Source organism: Pseudorca crassidens, chromosome 16, assembly GCF_039906515.1.
Source record: "Pseudorca crassidens isolate mPseCra1 chromosome 16, mPseCra1.hap1, whole genome shotgun sequence".
Classification (NCBI taxonomy): domain Eukaryota; kingdom Metazoa; phylum Chordata; class Mammalia; order Artiodactyla; family Delphinidae; genus Pseudorca; species Pseudorca crassidens.
Window position 1 is genome coordinate 71,333,167 of NC_090311.1, and position 20,620 is coordinate 71,353,786.

At 40.8% G+C, this 20,620-nt stretch overlaps 1 long non-coding RNA gene across 1 annotated transcript in view; it reads left to right on the forward strand.

Annotated features, from left to right (window-relative positions):
• Positions 1 to 20,620, forward strand: part of LOC137208549 (uncharacterized) — a 33,803-nt gene that overhangs the window by 12,415 nt on the left and 768 nt on the right. Inside the window, exon 2 of the long non-coding RNA XR_010935658.1 lies at positions 10,087 to 10,188. This is a non-coding gene — a long non-coding RNA (uncharacterized lncRNA). The remainder of the gene's footprint in view (positions 1 to 10,086; positions 10,189 to 20,620) is intronic.

The window sequence follows — 20,620 nt, forward strand, 5'->3', positions numbered from 1 at the left end:
AGCAAGCAGACATGCGATTATGGGCGTGGAGCTTGTCAGAAAGCTCTGGGATCCGAACCAGAGATAGAAACTTGTGATTCAACTTCACATTCACTGGTCTGGATATGATCAACAGGATCCACAGTTGGAGATGACGCCACAGAAAGGGTATACAGTGAGTCATGGGAGAGAATGCTACGACCAAAGCCTTGAGGTATTCAAATCCATCGTGGCCATGTAGTGAAGGATAAGCCTGCTGAGGGTGAGGGGGGAGAACCAAGAGAAAGAAGGAAACCCAGGAGACAGCTGGCTCGTGGGACAAGGAAACAAGGATTTCCTTTTGAGAAGGTGCGAGTGGTCAGTTGCCTTGAATGTGGAAGACTGACAAAGGAGACACCTGTTTTGAATTAAAATAAAGAGAAACTGGAGATTGGTTCAAGATGGCGGAGTAGAAGGACGTGCTCTCATTCCCTCTTGCGAGAACTTTGGAATAACACTTAACTGCTGAACCATCATCTACAGGAAGACACTGTAACTCACCAAAAAAGATATCCCACATGCAAAGACAAAGGAGAAGCCTCAATGAGACGGTAAGAGGGGCGCTATCACAATAAAATCAAATCCCATAACTGCTGGGTGGGTGACTCACAAACTGGAGAACAATTATACCACATAAGTACACCCACTGAGGTGAAGGTTCTAAGCCACATGTCAGGCTTCCCAACCTGGGGATCTGGAAACGGGAGGAGGAATTCCTTAGAGAATCAGACTTTGAAGGCTAGCGGGATTTGATTGCAGGACTTCAGCAGGCCTGGGGGAAACAGAGATTCCACTCTTGGAGGGCAAAAAGTAGTGTGCATATCAGAGCCCAGGGGAAGTAGCAGTGACCCCAGGGGAGACTGAACCAGACCTACCTGCTAGTGGCAGACGGTCTCCTGCAGAGGCGGGGGGCAGATGTGGCTTACCCTGAGGACAAGGACACTGGCAGCAGAAGTTCTGGGAAGTACGTCTTGCGTGAGTCCTACCAGAGTCTGCCATTAGCCCCACCAAAGAGCCCGGGTAGGCTCCAGTGTTGGGTGGCCTCAGGCCAAACAACCAAGAGGGAGGGAACACAGCCCCACCCATCAGCAGACAAGCAGATTAAAGTTCTACTGATCTGTGCTCACCAGAGCAACAGCAAGCTCTACCCACCACCAGTCCCTCCCATCAGGAAACTTCCACAAGCCTCCTGGATAGACTCATCCACCAGAGGGCAGACAGCACAGACAAGAAGAACTAGAATCCAGCAGCCTGTGGAACAAAAACCACATTCACAGAAAGACAGACAAGAAGAAAAGGCAGAGGGCTATGTACCAGATAAAGGAACAAGATAAAACCCCAGAAAAACAACTAAATGAAATGGAGATAGGCAACCTTCCAGAAAAAGAATTCAGAATAATGATAGTGAAGATGATCCAGGACCTTGGAAAAAGAATGGAGGCAAAGACTGAGAAGATGCAAGAAACATTTAACAAAGATCTAGAAGAATTAAAGAACAAACAAACAAAGATGAATAATACAATAACTGAAATGAAAACTACACTAGAAGGAATCAACAGCAGAGTAACTGAGGCAGAAGAACGGCTAAGTGACCTGGAAGACAGAATGGTGGAATTCATTGCTGAGGAACAGAATAAAGAAAAAAGAATGAAAAGAAATGAAGACAGCCTAAGAGACCTCTGGGACAACATGAAATGCAACAACATTCACATTATAGGCGTCCTAGAAGGAGAAGAAAGAGAGAAAGGACCACAGAAAATATTTGAAGAGATTATAGTCGAAAACGTCCCTAACATGGGAAAGGAAATAACCACCCAAGTCCAGGAAGCGCAGAGAGTCCCATACAGGATAAACCCAAGGAGAAACACGCTGAGACACAAAGTAATCAAACTGGCAAAAATTACAGACAAAGAAAAATTATGGAAAGCAGTAAGGGAAAAATGACAAATAACATACAAGGGAACTCCCATAGGTTAACAGCTGATTTCTCAGCAGAAACTCTACAAGCCAGAAGGGAGTGGCATGACATACTTAAAGTGATGAAAGGGAAGAACCTACAACCAAGATTACTCTACCCGGCAAGGATCTCACTCAGATTCGATGGAGAAATCAAAAGCTTTACAGACAAGCAAAAGCTAAGAGAATTCAGCACCACCAAACCAGCTCTACAACAAATGCTAAAGGAACTTCTCTAAGTGGGAAACACAAAAGAAAAGGGCCTACAAAAACAAACGCAAAACAATTAAGAAAATGGTGATAGGAACATACATATCGATAATTACCTTAAACGTGAATGGATAAAATGCGCCAACCAAAAGACACAGGATTGCTGAATGGATAGAAAAACAAGACCCATAAATATGCTGTCTACAACAGATCCACTTCAGACCTAGGGACACATACAGACTGAAAGTGAGAGCATGGAAAAAGATATTCCATGCAAATGGAAATCAAAAGAAAGTTGGAGTAGCAATAGTCATATCAGATAAAATAGACTTTAAAATAAAGAATGTTACAAGAGACAAGGAAGGACACTACGTAACGATCAAGGGATCAGAGGAAATCGACAGTAACACAATAATAGTGGGGACTTGAACACCTCACTTACCCCAATGGACAGATCATCCAAACAGAAAATTAATAAGGAAACACAAGCTTTAAATGACACAATAGACCAGATAGATTTCATTGATATTTATAGGACATTCCATCCAAAAACAGCAGATTATACTTTCTTCTCAAGTGCGCACAGAACATTCTCCAGGATACATCATATCTTGGGTCACAAATCAAGCCTCAGTAAATTTAAGAAAATTGAAATCATATGAAGCATCTTTTCTGACCACAACACTATGAGATTAGAAATGAATTACAGGGAAAAAAAATGTAAAAAACACAAACAGATGGAGGCTAAACAATATGTTACTAAATAACCAAGAGAGCACTGAAGAAATCAAAGAGGAAATCAAGAAATACCTAGAGACAAATGACAATGAAAACACGATGATCCAAAACCTGTGGGATGCAGCAAAAGCAGTTCTAAGAGGGAAGTTGATAGCTATACAAGCCTACCTCAAGAAACAAGAAAAATCTCAAGTAAACAATCTAATGTTACACCTAAACACCTACAGAAAGAAGAACAAACAAAACCCAAAGGTAGCAGAAGGAAAGAAATCATAAAGATCAGAGCAGAAATAAATGAAATAGAAACAAAGGAAACAATAGCAAAGATCAATAAAACTAAAATCTGGTTCTTTGAGAAGATAAACAAAATTAATAAACCATTAGCCAGACTCAACAAGAAAAAGAGGGAGAGGACTCCAATCACTAAAATTAGAAATGAAAAAGGAGAAGTTACAACAGACACCACAGAAATACAAGGCAACCTAAGAGGCTACTACAAGCAACTCTATGCCAATAAAATGGACAACCTGGAAGAAATGGACAAATTCTTAGAAAGGTATAACCTTCCAAGACTGAACCAGGAAGAAACAGAAAATATGAACAGACGAATCACAAGGAATGAAATTGAAACTGTGATTAAAAATCTTCCAACAAACAGAAGTCCAGGACCAGATGACTTCACAGGTGAATTCTATCAAACATTTAGAGAAGAGCTAACACCCATCCTTCTCAAACTCTTCCAAAAAATTGCAGAGGAAGGTACACTCCCAAACTCATTCTACGAGGCCACCATCACCCTGATACCAAAACCAGACAAAGATACTACAAAAAAAGAAAATTACAGACCAATATCACTGATGAAGATAGATGCAAAAATCCTCAACAAAATACTAGCAAACAGAATCCAACAACACATTAAAAGGATCATACAGCATGATCAAGTGGGGTTTATCCCAGGGATGCAAGGATTCTTCAATATACACAAATCAATCAATGTGATACACCATATTAACAAATTGAAGAGTAAAAACCATATGATCATCTCAATAGATGCAGAGAAAGCTTTTGACAAAATTCAACACCCATTTATGATAAAAATTCTCCAGAAACTGGGCATAGAGGGAACCTACATCAACATACTAAAGGCCATATACAACAAACCCACAGCAAACATCATTCTCAATGGTGAAAAACCAAAAGCATTTCCTCTAAGATGAGCAACAAGACAAGGATGTCCACTCTCACCACTATTATTCAACACAGTTTTGGAAGTCCTAGCCACGGCAATCAGGGAAGAAAAAGCAATAAAAGGAATACAAATTGGAAAAGAAGAAGTAAAACTGTCACTGTTTGCAGATGACATGACACTATACATAGAGAATCCTAAAGATGCCACCAAAAAACTACTACAGGTAATCAATGAATTTGGTAAAGTTGCAGGCTACAAAATTAATGCACAGAAATCCCTTGCATTCCTATACACTAATGATGAAAAATCTGAAAGAGAAATTAAGGAAACACTCCCATTTATCATTGCAACAAAAAGAATAAAATGCCGGGCTTCCCTGGTGGCGCAGTGGTTGAGAGTCCGCCTGCCGATGCAGGGGACGCGGGTTCGTGCCCCGGTCCGGGAAGATCCCACATGCTGTGGAGCGGCTGGGCCCGTGAGCCATGGCTGCTGAACCTGCGCGTCCGGAGCCTGTGCTCCGCAATGGGAGAGGCCACAACAGTGAGGGGCCCGCGTACGGCAAAAAAAGAAAAAAAAAAAAGAAGGATTACTAAAATGAAAAAAGAAAGAGAAATCACTAAATGATATGTCTGGGAAACAGACCTATAACTGGTTCTGAATGTGGTCATGCATGTTTGAGACAATTTCACACGTTCATATTTTACACTTATCTTAAGAAGATGCTAGGGAGAAAGTGTGATAGAGAGGAAAGCCATTTTGACATGTTGGCAACCACTAGAGAGAGAGTGGAACTGGGTGGAATCTGTGCACAGAACAGTCTGAGGTTCTGGGGATGTGAACTGGAGAGAAAATCAGACCGTGACACCAGGGAATTCTATGAGCTGCCTGTTCACCCGCCCGGTGGTGCTCTTGTGAGCAGGGTAAATAAACCGAATGTTCATGGAGCAGTGTGGACTCACCTCACCCACTTGCTAGCATCGCTGTGGTGGGGGAGGAGGCCACGGGCTGAGACACTGCAGCGTACATTCTCCGCGACTTCTGTGGCATGAGCTGCAGCCTCAACTTCCCTCCCTGCCCCTGGACAATACCAACGTGTGAGCCCACCCAGAGGGCAAGGACTGCAAAGCTGTACCTCGGCACAGTGAGCACCGTGGTAAGGCAGAGGTCAGACTGAAGTGGGGTGAGCTGCAGACGGAAGGTAAGAAAAAAAGACGAGCGTCGGAACTTATTTACAGCAGTGCGGCTATAAAGGGGAAGAGAGATTGGAGGCCAACTGGAGAGAAATGAGTGGATGAGTCACCAACTTATTCATTCAACAAATAGGAAACTATCTTATATGCGTCGGGCAACGGGACAGCACCAGGAAGACATTTTCTATCCCTAATGGGAGATCAGATGTAAACACTTACTTGATTTTTATAAATTGATCGAACACATTTGTCAAAATAATGAAGAGAGGAAAGTAATACTCTACCGCTATTTGGGTTTCTTTCTCATCTTCTCTCCTTTCATTACTTTTGTCTTCCAAATTTGGACAGTCTTGCTATTGTCGCCTATTCAGAAAATATCTTCTAAAATGGTGTCCGTAACCCATGTTCAGAGCTTTTCATGGTGCCATTTGACTTTAAAAAAAACCATCTTACCGCCTTTTATACGGTACCCACAATATTCAAGCATGAAATATTACACCAGGGCAGTTAGAAATGTGAATAAAGCAGGGTTTCCCTAGCTAGATTATAAGCTGAGAGCTCTTCACGATGCTGTATTTACAGCTATCAAAAGTAAAGCCAGGGCTTCCCTGGTGGCGCAGTGGTTGAGAGTCCGCCTGCCGATGCAGGGGACATGGGTTCGTGCCCCGGTCCGGGAAGATCCCACATGCCGCGGAGCGGCTGGGCCCGTGAGCCATGGCCGCTGAGCCTGCACGTCCGGAGCCTGTGCTCCGGAACGGGAGAGGCCACAACAGTGAGAGGCCCGCGTACCCCAAAAAAAAAAAAAAGTAAAGCCAGAACTGCTACTTGTAAAAGAATGAAATTAGAACACTTCCTAACACCATACACAAAAATAAACTCAAAATGGATTAGAGACCTAAATGTAAGGCCGGACACTATAAAACTCTTAGAGGAAAACACAGGCAGAACGCTCTATGACATAAATCACAGCAAGATCCTTTTTGACCCACCTCCTTATTTTTGAAATAAAAACAAAAATAAACAAATGGGACCTAATGAAACTTAAAAGCTTTTGCAGAGCAAAGGAAACCATAAACAAGATGAAAAGACAGCCCTCAGAATGGGAGAAAATATTTGCAAACAAAGAACTGACAAAGGATTCATCTCCAAAATTTACAAGCAGCTCATACAGCTCAATGTCAAAAAAACACACCCAATCCAATAATGGGCAGAAGAGCTAAACAGACATTTCTCCAAAGATGGTATACAGATTGCCAACAGACACATGAAAGGATACTCAACATCACTAATCATTAGAGAAATGCAAAGCAAAATTATAGTAAGGTATCGCCTCACACAGGTCAGAATGGCCATCATCAAAAAATGTACAAACAGGGCTTCCCTGGTGGCGCAGTGGTTGGGAGTCCACCTGCCGGTGCACGGGACACGGGTTCGTGCCCCGGTCCGGGAGGATCCCACATGCTGCAGAGTGGCTGGGCCCGTGAGCCACGGCCGCTGCACCTGCGCGTCCAGAGCCTGTGCTCCGCAACGGGAGGGGCCACGGCAGCGAGAGGCCCGGGTACCACAAAAAAAAAAAAAAAAAAAAAAAAATCTACAAACAATAAATGCTGGAGAGGGTGTGGAGAAAGAGAACCCTCTTGTGCTGTTGGTGGGAACGTAAATGGATACAGCCACTATGGAGAACAGTATGGAGGTTCCTTAAAAAACTACAAATAGAACTACCATACGACCCAGCAAGCCCACTACTGGGCATATACCCTGAGAAAACCATAATTCAAAAAGAGTCATGTACCACAATGTTCACTGCAGCTCTGTTTACAATAGCCAGGACATGGAAGCAACCTAAGTGTCCATCGACAGATGAATGGATAAAGAAGATGTGGCACATATATACAATGGAATATTACTCAGCCATATAAAGAAATGAAATTGAGTTATTTGTAGTAAGGTGGATGGACCTAGAGTCTGCCATACAGATTGAAGTAAGTCAGAAAGAGAAAAAGAAATACCATATGCTAACAGATATATATCTAAAAATCTAAAAAAAAAGAAAAAATTGGTTCTGAAGAACCTAGGGGCAGGACAGGAGTAAAGCAGCAGATGTAGAGAATGGACATGGGGAGGCGGAAGGGTAAGCTGGGACGAAGTGAGAGAGTGGCATGGACATATATACACTACCAAATGTAAAATAGATAGCTAGTGGGAAGCAGCCGCATAGCACAGGGAGATCAGCTCAGTGCTTGTGACCACCTAGAGGGGTGGGATAGGGAGGGTGGGAAGGAGACACAAGAGGGAAGAGATATGGGGATATATGTATATGTATAGCTGATTCACTTTGTTATACAGCAGAAACTAACACACCATTGTAAAGCAATTATACTCCAATAAAGATGTTAAAAAAATAATAATAATCCAATGGAAGACGAAGACCCTCCATAAAGTGATAGGGAAAGAGAAAATAGGACTTCACATGATGGTGACTGTGAGGCTTTCAATTGACATGTCCTTATTAAATTACTACTAAGCATAAGGGAATATAAATTTCCTTAGCAGTGAAAAACCCAAAACCAATTTCGATTTGAAAAAAATAATTCAGATGACAGAAATATAGAACTGTATAATACAATTTGATACTTAATAAATATTGTAATTGCTCTATAAAGTAAATAAATAAAGCCAGAGTACTATAAGTGTGATTCTTGTAGTGAGGGTATAGTTAAGCATCCTTGGGTTTGTAGAGGAGGGTACAATGGATACTGCACAAGAATTCAGGAAGATCCCTGAAAGAGGTGGTATTTGAACCTGTTGTTGAGAGGAGCATTTCATCGGCAGAAAGCTAGTAACCAAAGTCAAGGAGGCAGGAAACAGCTTTTGGGGAGAGGGGCACAGAGAGGGGAAATGCCTTAGTAGGACTAGAAAGGTTCTGTGAAAAGTGGTAAATGTATTGATCTCAGCTATCGGCAAGTTCTGCCGAGAAGGTTTAGACTTGATCCTACAGGGACTGGAGAGCTGTTTGAAGTTTTCAAGCAACTGGGGAAGCATGAGGTTTAGGAAGAAAACTATGATCCATCCCGAAATCTGCGAAATGATGGCGACTGGAAGCAGGGGTACATGAGATTGGAGCCCACTGCCTGGATGGGAGATGGTGGAGGCTGGGTGAGTTTTTTGATCACCAACGGCCTTGGACATGTAAAAGGGAAGTGAAGTTTGTGTGCGAAGTGGCCATGGTCAGGCGGGTAATGTTTTGCGTGGAGGTGCGGTGATGGAGGAGAAGAATGAAGATGACACCAAGGGTTCAAGCCACAGAGGGTGACAATGCCACTGACGTCAGGCACAAAAAAGAAGAGCAAATTCAGGAGAGGATGGGGATGAGAATCCAGCCTGGAGAAGCATCAAGAAAGACAATATAAGGTGGGAGTGTGAATGAAATTGCTGCCAGTGGAGAGCCTTCAGGAAGGTCCACATTTAAGGGGAGGAAGAAGAACCAAAAGAGGACAATTGAGAGGCGTTTCCTGTAAGATCGGAAGTGAGGTTTCAAGGAAGTCAGGAAAACACGTGGATTTCAAGGAAGAGCTCCATGCTGTGACTTGTTTCGTTTATAGTATAATCATGTGGTTGTATCTTTTCCCTTTCTCATCCTTTCCCTTTGGAATGGCCTCACAAAATGGGCTGTGCGGAGGTCAGTCCTGTATCACGTCTGCGTTCATTATCTTTGCGGCTCTACCACCTGTTTATTCATGCACAGCGACCGGCCTAGCGTCATGAGCAATCAGTGACTTCCTTCAGAAACTATCCTCATTGCTGACAACATGACTTATGGAGCTCCTTCTGTGTTTCTTAGGAAGGCACAGCGAGGGAGGAGAGCTGGATGATTTGTTAACTGGGAGTGAGGTGGGCTTACATTTAGGATTTCCCTAATTCAAGCTTCAGGTTTGTCTCTAGGAGTAATACAATTTTCATAGCAGTAATAACTACCTCCAAGCAAAAGTCCTCTTTTGCCCTTCAGTTGTCACGGTAGGTAGTCAGCTCTACTCTTATCAAATGGGATATTAGCCCATTGTATCTCAGGGTCCCTCTATCGTGTTTTACCTGTAAGAATTTTCTATGAATTTCGTATCAAGAGGATAAAATACTTGGCTTCTTTGGGGGAAATGATGTATTTTCTCCTTTCTAATAATAGGAGATTAAAAAGAAATTATGTTTTCCTTTTTCCTAAATTACCAAGAAATTCAAATCCAAGTTGTAACTTCAATCATCTCAAGTATTGACCATTGTCAGTCATATACACACTTCTTCCTTTTTCACTTTCAACCCTATTTTCTTATTTTTATTCATATTTCTTCATTTTTCTTTTTGAAAGCCACCTCAAATCTTTACGATAGAGTCAGAGCATAAATAAGTGAAATAGTTTTACTGTTAACTAAATGTCCTTCTACACATTGTCTCATGTGCTTATCAGAGCAGCCCATCGAATAGCTGGCGTGAGTACTCCCACAAGAGAGATGAAGGAACTGAGCCTGGGTGAAGTTAAGGACCTTCACTTCACCCAGACAAATACAAAATGGGATGTGGACGGCCCCCGGTCTCCTTTCTTTAATGGCGGTAGTCATTTTAGCCTTTCTTGCTCAAACTTTTGTGGGCACCGAGTTGATCTGTAAATAGCATATGGTTGGCTGGGATAGCTCTCGTTCAGACGGGAAACAATCACTGACATGACAATCTATTATTCCTTGTAAATTTTTCTTCTTGATGATAAAACATTCCATGCTTGTATCTCCTACCCAGGTTTTATAACTACCCAGAAGCACATGAAAGAGGCCTCTTTCAGCAAGTATTCTTGATTAAGTCATGAAAATGGAATTGAAGCTCATTCTTCCCCTTCATGGGGTAAGTAACTACTACTATGGGTAATTCTAATCCTCTCATAATATTCAAAAAGAAATGGAAATACTTCTTGTGTGAACATGGCATAACTTCCAATATCTAGATCTGTCTTCAGAATGTTTCATAAAAGAGGGGAATTTCAAGTTTTTAGTTCAGTTGTGGTTTTTATCACTGCTAAATATGTTTTACATGGTTTAGAATTTTAGTCATTTTGATCTACTCATATGTAGACCTACGTATGAGTTTTGATCATTAAATTAACACAATTCTTCTACTCACTTTATAAGCACTTTTGAGATTCCTTAGTGAGTGGCATCTGTGCAGAAAACTGTCATGCGGACTCTGAAAAGTCATGGCCACATGTAAGAAAGATTTCAAAAGGCCAGATTGCTGTGCAGTGGTACTTGTCTTCATCCCAGATGCCCTAGTTTGGAGCATCCACCCCTTTTGGTGTGGACACTGACTGTCTTTAATTGGAAAGACTTATTACCACTTTGCAAGTGATTGGAACTGAGTCATCCGAAGTGAGCAAAATTGGCTTTTGAGTAAAGGGCTATATTATTGAGTTTTCACCAGTGCATTGTGCCTAAAGGACTTAAAATGATCTGAAACAGTTCACTCTCCTCTGTCCATACTCACAAAATCATTTATTTTCCCTCTTCGTTGTATTTTACTTTTCTTTAGAGGTTCTAATGCATGTTGAAAAGAAAAATTCTATATGTAGAGATGCGAATGTTGCAAAATTACATTTATTCTAATGAATTAGGGATGTGGGCATATTTGAATTTGTGAGAAGGATGACTTATAGATAGCTGTTAAACAAATGTGGCTTTATTACTTTAAACTACATATAGCAACTTCAACAAAACATTATAAAACAGAAATCCTTAAGGAGACCTGTTATAGTAAATCATATGAGCATTTTGTTATTAGCATATAGATTGGGTGTATGTAGGAGCTTGTAAAGTGCCCGAGGTTCACTGAAAATAGCTTATTGTGTCTAAAAGAGTACATAAGACTGGAAAAAAATGTTTAAAACACCATATGTTATCTACCTATAAATAAAATGTTTGCAGAAGAAAGGTAAACGTCAGGCCAGCTCATGATCAAATTATCAAAAGATTTTAAATTCACTGAAGTCCTAAATTAATGAGATATTACCATGTGTGCATGAATAATCTAAGGAATAAAATTTGCTGATACGTCTCTCATACGGGTATTTGTGCTAATGAATCAGGATCCTATTTACACGATTAGTCCCCAAAGTAATTGCTTATTTGAAGAAGTTCTGTCTTATGGGCTTTCAGTTAATTAAATCCATTTGCATTTTATGCACACATTTTAAATTCTCAAGTCCCGTTTTTCATAAGTCAGATTCAAATATGTTCATGTGATAATACCTCTCATTAAGGCATTAGTCTTTCATTTTTAAAGGAACTTTCAGAATAGCCATATGCATAAAATGCTTATTAATGAAATCCAATCAATATTTTAGAGAAGTCAACCAATTAAATGTTGTTTTCTTAGTTTAAATTTTCCTATTTGTAATGGTGATTGCCATGCTGAATATGCCTTCAATTTCTAATTTTTCGGTTAGTTTCACTTATTCAATTTTTTTTTGTCCTGCTGTCGTTCTGCATGGCAGTTTTTAACTTCTAATCATGCCATGGGATTACAAGCATCCCTTTCCTAAAGAGTAGCTTTTTCAAAGTATGTGCATATTAACTGATCTTGCCAACCCAACTGGGAGATCACTAAAGTATGGAGAAAAACTTTTCTAATACTGAAGGACAAAGTATAGTAATTCACAAAGTTAGGTATGTTTTTAAAGGCATAGTTTGCTTAAGGTTTTCAAATATTTGAGAAGTTGGGAATTAAAGTACACAAGTCATAAAAAAAAAATTGTAAATGCCTTCATTAGATCCAAACCATAGTAATCTCGCGGTGCTACCCTAGCTTGGAACCTTGAAAAAGCTACTGAGGTTAGGAGAGGAGAAGCAGCAGCAGGACAGGCGAGATGAAAACAGGGGCCAGGAAGAACCACAGGACGCGCACAGTGGGCCCAGGCTCTAAAATGAAAGAACGTGGCAAGGTCAGATGCCGGGAAACACACAGAGGGGCACAATATGGAAAGCAGATTTGAAATCCCGGTTTTATTTGCTTGTTTGTTTTTGGCCGCGCCTCACGGTTTGTGGGATCTTAGTTCCCCAACGAGGGGTCGAACCCATGCCCTCACAATCCCCCAGCAGTGAAAGCGCAGAGTCCTAACCGCTGGACTGCCGGGGAATTCCTAAAAGCCTGGTGTTAAATCTTGCCTCAGTGACCTATTTCTAGGTGCTTATTAGATGTTTATCTAGTTTACTGTTTATCTGGGTTTATTAATTCCTCTTTGCAAAGAAGACGTAAAATGCAGAATCTGGATATAGGTTCCAATTCCAGCCTAAGATTATATCTGAACAAAAAAATGTGTAGAAATACCGTAGAAAAAAAGGAAGAAAGAAATGATATCCTACAATCAGCATATGACAGTTATTTTGTCCTGTTTAGCAGTATTGGTCAATAATGTAATTTTGTTGTCATCTTAACCTGGGATTATACTATAAGTATAAAAAGAAAAACAATTTTTGATACCCTGAAAAACTTATACACTTTACAATAAAATAAACAAATTTCATTCAATTAAATCTTACTGATTCATTTAAGCAATGATCTATGTTAAGTTTAATACCAATAGTCTCCTCAGAAGATACCATTTTCTTTGTAGCTGGAATTGCCCTAAGGAAGCGCTTCTCATTTAGAGAAAGTAGGAATAAAGCACTTGTATTACCATTTGTACAGATTTTTAATACTGAATAAAATATTAGTGTTTAGTGTAATATTGATTCTCAACGTAATACTCCTCCCTAATGGCATGCTAATTGGTTAGAATTAAATCAGACAGACTCAAAAACCCTGAGAACAGACCATCTAACACTTGTAATTTTTTTCATTAGTTTTCAGAATTCCAATTAAAATGGAATTAATCTGTCAAATAAAAGACCATGATTCAACAGAAATTCTGTGTACTATGTCTTGTACACCCTTTCTTCCTTCCCAATGCTCCACCCCATGATGAAATATAAGAGTGAAGAGGGGGCTTCCCTGGTGGCGCAGTGGTTGAGAGTCCGCCTGCCGATGCAGGGGACGCGGGTTCGTGCCCCGGTTCGGGAGGATCCCACATGCCGCGGAGCGGCCGGGCCCGTGAGCCACGGCCGCTGAGCCTGCGCGTCCGGAGCCTGTGCTCCGCAACGGGAGAGGCCACGACAGTGAGAGGCCCGCGTACCGCAAAAAAAAAAAGAGTGAAAAGGGTGGGAAAGAGGGCACTCCTTCACTTATGAGTTTCAACCATGGAATAACAGCATTCTAGAGGCAGGTGATCTACGTGCATTCCATCTCTGTAATTTACTAACTGTGAGACCTCAGCCATTTACTTCACCCTCCTGGAGCCACAGTTTCCTCAACAGTAATGTTACTAATCTAATAGTACTGACCTCCCTCGAGTTGTTGAGGAAGTAACACAGAGGTTCTCTCTCAACTGGGGGCGATTTTGCCCTCCAAGGAGACGTCTGGCAATGTCTGGAGATAGTTTGGGCTGTGACAACTGGAGGGGGTGGGTGCGCCACTGGCAGCTGGGGAGTAGAGGCCAGGGATGTTCCAAACCTTCTTAAGATGCACAGGACAACCCTCCCCACTCCAAAAAGTCATCCAGCCCAAAATGTCGGTAGTACCAAGACTGAGAAAGCCCGGAGCAAAGTGAAGTGGTGTATGCGATGAGCACAGTGTCTGACACACAACAGGCCCACAGTAAATATTAGTATAGTTACATTGTTATTATTGTCATTATTTATTGGAGAAGGAACTCCAAGTAACCTGCCTGGTATCAGGACTGAATAAGCAATTCGGGAAGCCCATCCCAGCACAGTCAGTCGTGCCTGTCAGCCACGTCATCTACTTGGGGTGGCCAATTTTTAGGGACAGACTGACCCACTTAATACTTGACTAGTGTAGCACGCGCATAAACAGGATCGTACCAAAGTTCGAGGGCTATCATTTAATTTTTACCTTCTTAGAAATTCGAAGGAAATAGGAAAGACAAATAATAACTTACAGTCACAGGTGACTTTTACTTTTTAACTTCTGCTGTTAGGAATGGCTCAGGAGTCTTCCTGACAATCAATTACTTTATAAAATAAACTGATGTTTGGACAAATAGCTAGGAAATATGGTCTTCTGATTAATATAAGATCCTGATTAATTGTTTATATGGTACGTGAACATGATCAATTTCAAAACCAGCTGAATGCAACCATACAGTTTTAGCTTTGAGGGCGGGGGAACTCTTGCTTAATGCAAGATTATTTTGGTCAAAAAAAACTTGTATTTCAGCTTTATAACCATCAAGCTGTGTGACTTTGAATAATTTGCCTAACTTCTCTGAGCTCAGTTTCCTCACCTGTTTAATAGGCATAAAATTACCTCATAGGATTGTTGAGGGATATTAGCAGTGAATAAATGGCAGCAGTTATTATTTTCATTCTTATTATTTCTTCTGGGAACCTTGCATTGCTTTGCATGGCCATCAGTTCTCATTCTAAAGAATGATAACCAGGATATATAGGTACTTTTTTTTAATTAACAGAGGAAGCTCAAATTATTTCCATTACCTCAATAAACAAAATCTTAGACTTGCTTCAATAAAACTGATTTAAGATGAAAAAGGAAAACATACATATTATACATGGAATTTTCCAGTGAGAATATTTTTAAGGAAACAGTGGATTTCCTAAATTAAAGAACAATTGATGTGCACATCTTTCTCTCATATTTTAATACAGTTGATAATCCACTTTTTAATTAGCCACCTAATTATAATTCAATAGAAATTTCCCTAGATGAATGTAGTAACCTACTTCAGAGAGAGAAATGGTGATGTGAGTAGGCGATCCTACTGTGAATTTTGACACTTTTTCAGGTCCAATTTGTTCCAAACCTAAACCACCCAGGAGAAACGGGGAGAGCTCTGTTGCATAACCTAATAATTCAGACTGCCAGGAAGGGAGACTATAAGGCTGAATTCACCTTTTGTCAGTATTTATTTTTTTTAATTTATTTATTTTTTTTGCGGTACGCGGGCCTCTCACTGCTGTGGCCTCTCCCGCTGTGGAGCACAGGCTCCGGACGCGCAGGCTCAGCGGCCATGGCTCACGGGCCCAGCCACTCCGCGGCATGTGGGATCCTCCCGGACCGGGGCACGAACCCGAGTCCCCTGCATCGGCAGGTGGACTCTCAACCACTGTGCCACCAGGGAAGCCCTCGTCAGTATTTTTATTTCTCCATTTCTTTGTTCCCTGAAGGAGACTCAACTATTTTTTTTCTTCCCATCATTCGTATGTTTTAAATTTGAAAATAAAAACACAATTAATCCAAATTACGGCTTCCTTCATTTTTCTTGCTGGTCTGCATTCTTCTTAACTCTTCAAGTTTCCACAGCTTCCAACTGAAAGGTCTTGATTTTTTTTGTTTTTTTGTTCTTTTCAGTTTCCAGGACCAAAAGGTACTTGAGGAGACAATTTCAACATCATAATAGGCATCTCTTTGATTCCACAACCCAGACCCTGTGTTAAGGAAGGAGATTTTTTTTTTTAATATATCCCTTAGCAAGAGATATGCAAAGTTCCCAAGCCTTAAAATGTTATCATTGGTTATCCATCAACTTAGTTTAAAATGTTTTCAGACTTAACATTTGGTGCTGAGGACATGGATTGCTTTATTGAACTCTCTCTTCCAACCAGTTTTAGCTTTGTGTAGTTACAACTTCAGTGTCTTTGCATATAACTGAACTATTGTCTCCCAAGTCCTGGCTCATATTCATTAAATTTATGCAGAGAGGAGAGCTGAACTTTTCATTTTAATTATCTCCTTGCTTCCACCCTTGCACCCTACCGTCTCTTTTCTTTTCTTTTCTTTCTTAATTTTTATTTTATATTGGAGCAGAGCTGATTAACAATGTTGTGTTAGTTTCAGGTGTACAGCAAAGTGACTGAGTTATATATATACATGTATCTATTGTTTTTCAAATTCTTTTCCCATTTAGGTTATTACAGAATATTGAGCAGCGTTCCCTGTGCTATACAGTAGGCCCTTGTTGGTTATCTATGTTTTAAAAATAGCAGTCTGTACATGCCAATCCCAAACGCCCAATCTGTCAATAAAGTATAAGTCAGGTCATTTTGTTCCCTGACTCAAAACTCTCCAGTGGTTCCCTGTTACAATCAGAGTAAAAGCTAGAGCCTAACAGTGGTCCTCAGTCCATCTATGTTTCAGCCCACTCTGACCACTCTCTCCTCCTTCCCCCATCCCCACACTTACTCCACTCCAATCACTACAGCTCGCTATAGTTCTGCCAGCACAGCAGGCATGTTCCTGCCTCAGGGTCTTTGCACATGCTATGTCCCATGTGGGACACTCTTCCCAGGGAATCCACATGACCTGCTCTCTTATCTCCTTCAAGTCTTCCCTCAAATGTCAACTTCTCAGTAAGATCTTCACTGACCACCCTTCTAAAAATGCAACCCCTTCCCACCAATTCCTATTTTTCTCCCCTGATGTATTTCTCACCATGATAATCGCCACCGTCTGATAAATTATATAACTGACTCATTTATTGCTCATTTATTTATTGTCTGTCTCCCTCCACTAGAATGTAAGCTCTATGCGGGCAATGATTTTGGTTAGTTTTGGCTGGTATCACGCACTTGATATTAGTTAACTTGAACTGAAGTAGAACTGTTGCCTTACTGACCTTATTTTTGTTTCCCTCAAAGCCTTAATTTTGCCCTCCCTGGCTTTTTCTTCTGGTGCTCTGCCCTTACGATAGTTCCTTTAGGAAAACTTCAATGCCCCTAACCCCGAGTTGGATTTAGGAAATGGAGGAAACAGTTTCACTGTGTTTCCTTTTGATCTCTGATAAGCTTCAACTGGGATAAGTATGCATTTTAGCCATGTTCCTTTCCCTGTTACTTTTCCTATTAGACAAGGAGACTGTTATCAGTAAAAGGGTAAATTGACTGGGATAGATTAGATTCCTGATCAGAACACTCCTTGGTGAATCGTGATGCAAAAAAGAGATACTGATGAAAATGCCAAGTGCTAAAAATAGTTAAATGAAAGAAAACGTGAGGGTTATTTCCCTTTGGACCTAGGTAGACTTTTTCTAGCACACACATTCCTAGCATAAATATTAGAGCCTTAAACCTGATTCGAGCAAATACATACCTCCCGATGACAAGAAAGCCATCAATATAGTCCATGACCAAAGATTAGTCGCTGTGTATCATCGTTGATGACACATGATACATAGAGGAGATGTGGCAATATTTCAGACTTCTCCAGTCAGCCATTTGTCATTTCATAGTGGAAGATGAGGAGGTATTTCTGTATTAACGGCCGCTATAAAAAGGAAGTGAGGGAAGAAATGCCTGATGTGTTTTATCATTGAGAGTCAAAGGGACACTTGACAATGTTAAAAATGTGCTGAATGGATCACAGGTTTCATACAAGTTGGTCTTCTAAATGATAAGATTCCATTAAAAAAGAAGAAGAAAAGGTAGAAGAGTGAGGGAAATATGTTTTATATTGCTTAGTTCTCCCTTGTGCCCTTGAACGACATTTCTGAACCTGAGCTGAGAAACGGGAGCTTGATTTATCTCTAAAGCCTGTAACGTGTGGAGCAGCGTGATATCCTTGAAACCCTGCTGCTTCAGGCCACGCTGCTGAGACACAGAACGTTTACATCTCAGATGAGTTCGATGCAATGTGCAGAGACCCGACGTACCTCCCCGCTGATTTAACATTGCTTCCCCATCTCAATCCATAATTTAGAATCAACCAAGCCACAGAGCATGTTCATCACTTCCACCTGATTGAAAACTTCACACCGATGTCCCCTTCGTAACTACTATGTCTATGCAAGTGAAAGACCTAAGTCCCTTCGGGAAAGAACCTTAAAAATGGGACTGGGGATGTGAACAGCCTAGAACTTTGTCTCAGAAATGTTGGGACTGAAAAGTTTCTAACGTAACCAGTAGCTTCTGCGATGCTCTGCAGAATTCCAAAGACACCAATAAAAATTAAATAAAAAGCCTCAGCTTGCTTATGTGTACACTCAGATTGGCAAAGAGATATATTTAAGGCAGAGGGTGTTGAACCTGAATTAGTATAAATATTATTAATTTAATGTTCATACTGTATTTTATGGTTTATAGACTGCTTAGCAATAATTTCATATATTTTCCCTCACAGCACCACTGTAAAATATATCAGCATTTTTTCCCCATTTTATAGATGAGGCAACCTTTAATAAGTGATCTATTTCTTTCCTGTGCATATTGGTTAACTGGTAAATGATTAATTTATGTCTACGTGAACTTCACCGTGCAGAGTATTTATTTTAGTGTGAGTTGGTATTTATCTTACCCTCAAAGCATTACAGTATCCAGTTATATATGCATGTTTTAAAGGCAGTAAAGCAGCCACCAGTAGTTAATGCAACATTAAGTCAGAGACTTTAAATCCACAGTAAATTCTGCATTAGGGTATTTAAATCAACCATCCCCCTTTTCTCCCCTCTCCGGTCCGTGTGGGTCATAAATGGTCCTTCTACAAAATGACCACATGGCACCTGTCCAGTGAGAGTGAAAAGATATGCTGAGATTTTCAGAGTTTAAAATCTTAACTGTAAAATAAAGAACCTAAAGGCTTATAACTACATCTGGCAAGAGTGGAAGAGCAAGCACGTCTGATCAGTGACTTGTGCCCATGGAATAACTGTGGCTGTGTGGCTTCTATCTGGCTCTCTTCCTTCTGCCGTCTTTATTTTTCTGCCTTCATTTCTTCCTTTCCTCTTCTTTATCAATTTTTTCCATCAGTGCGATGACTGTTGTGGCTGCTTGTACGGAGAAGAAACTAATCACACCTAAGTGATATATTAAAGGTTTAATAAAAAAGGGAAACATCTCTGGCAACACTATCGTTTGCATTATTTCTCCATAATGCACTCTACTATACTATTCCTGTAACTGCCCCCTCAATGTGTGCAGCACTTACAGTCCAAGGTTCTCAAAAAGCTTCCTAAGCACTGACTCAGCTAGACCCCCTCGACTATCATTTCACCGCGCTCATCTTATAATTTAGAAGACAAAATACCACAAAGTTCAGTCATTTGATCGTAAGTCAAAAAAATTTTAATTAATTAAAAAACGTGCTTTCTTCTCATGATAATTTATAGTATGTAATTCTCCTTCACTTATTGATCTCAGGACTCCTATATTTAGCCAATAAAACCAAGAGTCTAAAAAATTCCTTGCAGAGGGTCCCTGCCCTAATTTCACATGCAAACGTTTCTGATAAAGTGTAACTACTGGCATGTTAGCTGTCAAAGGCAGGTGATTCACAACACATTGTGTGTGCTGGGTATTTTAACTCTTCCCAGAAATTGTCTCTTTCAAAATTAAAATGTATTTCTTTTTATAAATTTTTTTATTTTATTTATTTGATTTTGGCTGCGCTGGGTCTTCGCTGCTGCGCGCGGGTTTTCTCTAGTTGTGGTGAGTGGGGGCTACTCTTTTTTTTTTTTGTGGGGGGGGTACGCGGGCCTCTCACTGTTGTGGCCTCTCCCGTTGTGGAGCACAGGCTCCGGACGCGCAGGCTCAGCGGCCACAGGCTCACGGCCATGGCTCACAGGACTCTCAACCACTGCGCCACCAGGGAAGCCCGGGGGGGCTACTCTTTGTTGCAGTACATGGGCTTCTCATTGTGGTGGCTTCTCATTGTGGAGCATGGGATCTAGGCGCACGGACTTCAGTAGTTGCGGCACGCAGGCTCAGTAGTTGTGGCACACGGGCTTAGCTGCTCTGCGGCATGTGGGATCTTCCCGGACCAGGGCTCGAACCCGTGTCCCCTGCATTGGCAGGCAGATTCTCAACCACTGCTCCACCACGGAAGCCCCTAAAATGTATTTTTGAAACTAAGAGAGCACCTAAAGATTCAGGAAGTGCTATGATATGAATTTTATGCAAGTATTTTTATTATTAAAAATGTTGTACCTACTGAAATATAAACTCCATTACATCAGATCTACCAGTAAGACAGTGTATTATGAAGTAATATTTTTTAATTTGTGTCATTCATTTAGGGATCTATTGTACAGTACCTATTTAATCAAGGCATAGAAGTTTTGAAAATGAATTTTTTTAAACAACAGGAGCATTACTACAGATGAATGTCACTGAAATATTATCCCCATGCTACTTGCTTAGACATCAGTTAAAAAAGGAATCAGCACCTCAGTGTGCAGGTTTCTAACTCAGACTTAGATACAGTTGACCTTTAAATGGAC